Source organism: Canis lupus, chromosome 24 (assembly GCF_011100685.1).
Source record: "Canis lupus familiaris isolate Mischka breed German Shepherd chromosome 24, alternate assembly UU_Cfam_GSD_1.0, whole genome shotgun sequence".
Classification (NCBI taxonomy): Eukaryota; Metazoa; Chordata; class Mammalia; order Carnivora; family Canidae; genus Canis; species Canis lupus.
Genome location: NC_049245.1, coordinates 9,861,630 through 9,868,302, shown reverse-complemented (window position 1 = coordinate 9,868,302; position 6,673 = coordinate 9,861,630).

Here is a 6,673-nt window from a genome sequence, read left to right as displayed (position 1 = left end):
TGGTGGGGTCTTTGTCTGTTTTTGGAATTAAGGTGATGCTGGCCTCATAGAAGGAGTTTGGAAGTACTCCATCTCTTTCTATCTTTCCGAACATCTTTAGTAGAATAGGTATGGTTTCTTCTTTAAACGTTTGATAGAATTCCCCTGGGAAGCCATCTGGCCCTGGACTTTTGTGTCTTGGGAGGTTTTTAATGACTGCTTCAATTTCCTTCCTGGTTATTGGCCTGTTTGGGTTTTCTATTTCTTCCTGTTCCAGTTTTGGTAGTTTGTGGTTTTCCAGTAATGCATTCATTTCTTCTAGATTGCCTAATTTATTGGTGTAAAGCTGCTCATAATAAGTTTTTAAGATCATTTGTATTTCCTTGGTATTGGTGGTGATCTCTCATTTCTCATTCATGATTTTATTAATTTGAGTCTTTTCTCTCTTCTTTTTAATAAGGCTGGCTAATGGTTTATCTATCTTATTAATTCGTTCAAAGAACCAACTCCTGGTTTTGCTGATCTGTTCTACAGTTCTTCTGGTCTCTATTTCATTGAGTTCTGCTCGAATCTTTATTAACTCTCTTCTTCTGCTGGGTGTAAGATCTATTTGCTGTTTTTTCTCCAGCATCTTTAGGTGCAAGGTTAGCTTTTGTATTTGAGTTCTTTCTCGTTTTTGGATGGATGCTTGTATTGCGATGTATTTCCCCCTCAGGACTGCTTTTGCTGTATCCCAAAGATTTTGAACGGTTGTATCTTCATTCTCATTAGTTTCCATGAATCTTTTTAATTTTTCTTTAATTTCCTGGTTGACCCTTTCATCATTTAGCAGGATGGTCTTAACCTCCATGTGTTTGAAATCCTTCCAAGCTTCTTCTTGTGATTTAGTTCTAATTTCAAAGCATTATGGTCTGAAAATATGGAGGGGCCAATCCCAATCTTTTGGTATCGGTTAAGACCTGATTTGTGACCCAGTATGTGGTCTATTCTGGAGAAAGTTCCATGTGCACTTGAGAAGAATGTGTATTCAGTTGCATTTGGATGTAAAGTTCTGTAAATATCTGTGAAATCCATCTGGTCCAGTGTATCATTTAAAGCCCTTGTTTCTTTGGAGATGTTGTGCTTAGATCTGTCGATTGTAGAAAGCACTACATTCAAGTCACCAAGTATAAGTGTATTATTATCTATGTCTTAACTTTGGTTATTAATTGATTGATATACTTGGCAGCTCCCACATTCATGATTGTTAGGTCCTCTTGTCGGATAGATCCTTTAAGTATGATATAATGTCCCTCTTCATCTCTTACTACAGTCTTTGGGATAAACTTTAATTTATCTGATATAAGGATGTCTACCCCTGCTTGCTTTTGAGGACCATTTGAATGGTAAATGGTTCTCCAACCTTTCATTTTCAGGCATAGGTGTCCTTAGGTCTAAAATGAGTCTCTTGTAGACAGCAAATGGGTCTTGCTTTTTTATCCAGTCTGAAACCCTGCGCCTTTTGATGGGGTCATTAAGCCCATTCATGTTCAGAGTTACTATTGAAAGATATGAATTTAGTGTCATCATGATACCTATTCAGTCCCTGTTTTTGTGAATTGTTCCCTTGGACTTCCTCTTTCTATTACAGAATCCCCCTTAGTTTTTCTTGCAGAGCTGGCTTGGTGGTCACCTATTCTTTCAGTTTCTGCCTATCTTGGAAGCTCTTTATCTCTCCTACTATTCTGAATGAGAACTTTGCTGGATAAAGTATTCTTGGCTGCAGGTTCTTCTCATTTAGGATCCTGAATATATCCTGTCAGCCCTTTCAGGCCTGCCAGGTCTCTGTGGAGAGGTCTGCTGTTAATCTAATATTTCTCCCCATAAAAGTTAGAGATTTCTTGTCTCTTGCTGCTTTAAGGATCTTCTCTTTATCTTTGTAATTTGCAAGTTTCACTATTAAATGTCGCAGTGTTGAACGGTTTTTATTGATTTTAGGGGGGGGTCTCTGTCTCCTGGATCTGAATGCCTATTTCCCTCCCCAAGTTAGGAAAGTCCTCAGCTATGATTTGTTCAAATAATATTCTGGACCTCTGTCCCTTTCGGCGCCCTCGGGAACCCCAATTAAACGTAGATTTTTCCTTCTGAGGCTGTCATTTATTTCCCTTAACTTATCCTCATGATCTTTTAATTTTTTTTCTCTTTTTTCCTCACTTTCCCTCCTTGTCATCAACTTGTCTTCTATGTCACTCACTCGTTCTTCTACTTCATTAAACCTCATCGTTATGACCTCTAGTTTGGATTGCATCTCATTTAATTGATTTTTAATATCAGCCTGATTAGATCTAAATTCTGCAGTCATGAAGTCTCTTGAATCCTTTATGCTTTTTTCTAGAGCTACCAGTAGCTGTATAATAGTGCTTCTGAATTGGCTTTCTGACATTGAATTGTAATCCAAATGTTGTAACTCTGTGGGAGAGAGGACTGTTTCTGACTCTTTCTTTTGAGGTGAGTTTTTCCTTCTAGTCATATTGCTCAGTGCAGAGTGGCCAAAAACAAGTTGTACTTGATAGAAGTGTGAACTTTTCTCACTGTAGCATTCCAGCTGTTCTCTCTTTAAATCTCAGACTGAATTCGTAGGTTTTCAGGATGATTTGAAAGTTATATAGGTAATTTGGTGGGGACAGGTGACTTGGGGACCCTACTCTTCTGCCATCTTGCCCCCTTCTCAAATATTTTTATTTTAAATGCTATCTCCTAAGCATGTAAATGTTGTTTTATTCAGCAAAATCTTTGTGACCTCAATTAAGTCTATATATTGTCATGTAATGTGGCATAAAAAATCAGCTGAAAAGTTTCAACCAAAGTTAAAATTAGTTTAGAAAGGAATCTGAGAAACAGAAAATCCTCAGCTCCAAATATTTCCTTTTAAAATTTGTCTAGTCCAGGGGTCAGCAAATTATGGACAGCCTGGCCCACTGTCACATTTTTATATGGTCCCTGATATATGAATGTTTTTTTACCATTTTTAAACAGGTATACTTTAAATGATTATAAAAGTACATATGTATGTCCTTAATTTTTCTTCTTGTCCCACAAAGTTGAAAAATGTTTAGTATCCAGCCTTTTATAGAAAAATTTGTTGATACTTGCACTATCTAGCTCATCTGTGACACCATAAGATTTTGGTTACATACTGGTGAAAACAAATGTTTTTTTTTTTTTTTCATTGGTGGTTTTCATTTTTATTTACACAAATCACATGAATATATCCTTGTTAGATATAATACATGAATATAAAAATGCATCTGATGCTAAGATAACACATAAAAAAGCTTAAGTTCCCCTAAAACCAATACCCTTCCCAGGTTTGAGCATTGGGCTTGGAGTTTGGAGACCAGAATCGCAGCCTTGGTCTGTCACCAGCTTGTGTGAATTTGAACAAGTCCCATTTCTGGGTCTGTCTTCCATCTGCACAATTAGTGAACTAGATGGTCTCTAAAGACCTCTTTGATGTTCTTTTTTTTAATTTAATTTAATTTTTTAATTTTTTTTTAGATTTATTTTTTATTGGTGTTCAATTTACTAACATACAGAATAACCCCCAGTGCCCGTCACCCATTCACTCCCACCCCCCACCCCCCTCCCTTCTACCACCCCTAGTTCGTTTCCCAGAGTTAGCAGTCTTTACGTTCTGTCTCCCTTTCTGATATTTCCCACACATTTCTTCTCCCTTCCTTATGTTCCCTTTCACTATTATTTATATTCCCCAAATGAATGAGAACATATAATGTTTGTCCTTCTCCGACTGACTTACTTCACTCAGCATAATACCCTCCAGTTCCATCCACGTTGAAGCAAATGGTGGGTATTTGTCACTTCTAATAGCTGAGTAATATCCCATTGTATACATAAACCACATCTTCTTTATCCATTCATCTTTCGATGGACACCGAGGCTCCTTCCACAGTTTGGCTATCGTGGCCATTGCTGCTATAAACATCGGGGTGCAGGTGTCCTGGCGTTTCATTGCATCTGTATCTTTGGGGTAAATCCCCAACAGTGCAATTGCTGGGTCGTAGGGCAGGTCTATTTTTAACTCTATGAGGAACCTCCACACAGTTTTCCAGAGTGGCTGTACCAGTTCACATTCCCACCAGCAGTGCAAGAGGGTTCCCTTTTCTCCGCATCCTCTCCAACATTTGTTGATTCCTGCCTTGTTAATTTTCCCCATTCTCACTGGTGTGAGGTGGTATCTTATTGTGGTTTTGATTTGTATTTCCCTGATGGCCAGTGATGCAGAGCATTTTCTCATATGCATGTTGGCCATGTCTATGTCTTCCTCTGTGAGATTTCTCTTCATGTCTTTTGCCCATTTCATGATTGGATTGTTTGTTTCTTTGGTGTTGAGTTTAATAAGTTCTTTACAGATCTTGGAAACTAGCCCTTTATCTGATATGTCATTTGCAAATATCTTCTCCCATTCTGTAGGTTGTCTTTTAGTTCTGCTGACTGTTTCTTTTGCTGTGCAAAAGCTTCTTATCTTGATGAAGTCCCAATAATTCATTTTTGCTTTTGTTTCTTTTGCCTTCGTGGATGTATCTTGCAAGAAGTTACTGTGGCCGAGTTCAAAATGGGTGTTGCCTGTGTTCTCCTCTAGGATTTTGATGGAATCTTGTCTCACATTTAGATCCTTCATCCATTTTGTGTTTATCTTTGTGTATGGTGTAAGAGAATGGTATAGTTTCATTATTCTGCATGTGGATGTCCAATTTTCTCAGCACCATTTATTGAAGACACTGTCTTTTTTCTAGTAGATAGTCTTTCCTGCTTTATGTCCTAGTGGACCATAAAGTTGAGGGTCCACTTCTGGGTTCTCTATTCTGTTCCATTGATCTATGTGTCTGTTTTTGTGCAAGTACCACACTGTCTTGATGATCACAGCTTTGTAGAACAACCTGAAATTCGGCATTGTGATGCCCCCAGCTATGGTTTTCTTTTTTAATATTCTCCTGGCTATTCGGGGTCTCTTCTGATTCCACACAAATCTTAAGATGATTTGTTTCAATTCTCTGTAAGAAAGTCCATGGTATTTTGATAGGGATTGTATTAAATGTATAAATTACCCTGGGTAGCATAGACATTTTCACAATATTAATTCTTCCAATCCATGAGCATGGACTATCTTTCCATCTCTTTGTGTCTTCCTCAATTTCTTTCAGAAGTGTTCTGTAGTGTTTAGGGTATAGATCCTTTACCTCTTTGGTTAGGTTTATTCTTAGGTATCTTATGCTTTTGGGTGCAATTGTAAATGGGATTGACTCCTTAATTTCTCTTTCTTCAGTCTCATTGTTAGTGTATAGAAATGCCACTGATTTCTGGGCATTGATTTTGTATCCTGCCACACTACCAAATTGCTGTATGAGTTCTAGCAATCTTGGGGTGGAGACTTTTGGGTTTTCTACGTAGAGTATCATGTCATCGGCGAAGAGGGAGAGTGTGACTTCTTCTTTGCCAATTTGAATGCCTTTAATGTCTTTTTGTTGTCTGATTGCTGAGGCTAGGACTTCCAGTACTATGTTGAATAGCAGTGGTGAAAGTGGACATCCCTGTCGTGTTCCTGATCTTAGGGGAAAGGCTCCCAGTGCTTCCCCATTGAGAATGATATTTGCTGTGGGCTTTTCGTAGATGGCTTTTAAGATGTCGAGGAATGTTCCCTCTATGCCTACACTCTGAAGAGTTTTGATCAGAAATGGATGCTGTAACAAATGGTATTTTGACAGATATAATTCTATTCAGAAACAGCAGTAAACATTCAACATGCCCATTTTGTTTTCCTTTTACTCATAGGAATTCTGTATTTCCCAGAAGTTGGGCGGGGCCATGTGACTGAGCTCTAGCCAATAGCTTCCTGAGCAGTGCTCCATATATATTTTTTTTTCTCTTCCCTTGTCTGCTGGATTAAGGTTCTAGAAAATACATAGCCACTAAATAGAAGGAGACTGGCCCCCCTTACTCAAAGGAAGGCCCTCTTTAATACCAAAGTGTTGTGGTATAAGTGAGCAATCACTTTTATTGTGTTAAGTCATTGAGCTTTGGGGGTTGTTTGTTATAGCAGATGATGTTACTTGTCCTGACTAATACACGTGTAGAAAACTTTTCAATATTGTGCCTGATATCATCATTGCATATTATTTACTCACATACACACATACACACGCAAAAAGTGTGAGAAGAGTTTATCCTTCAGGTTTTGTGAGTAACCAAAACATCCCTTTAAAGTTTTATTTGGTTTTCAAATCCCCAACAAATAAAATATTTATTCCAAAACACTACTTTCTGTTCATCACTCATGGATAAAACAACTAGAATTCCAGAACTAAGTTAGACACCAGGTAAATAAAGGAAAATCCTGACCTTTGTAAAATAACAATCATCCCAAATTTGAGCTCCAAAAATGTGTAAACAAGCTCTTTCATGCTTATTCTTCCAAGGGGCTATTTCTCATCTAACTTTCATCATCCTGTTTAGAGTTTACCAAATAAGAATCTTCAGATTTCAGTTTAGGCACATCTGGCTCACAAATGAGGCACCACACCCCCAATCATTGTGAAAGCCTTGTCATAAGCGTTGGTGATGAGATCTTGTGTTTATTAGTAAAGATGTGAGAAGCAGTTGGTCTTAAAACTGTTTTGCGTGGAGATATCTCTGATGT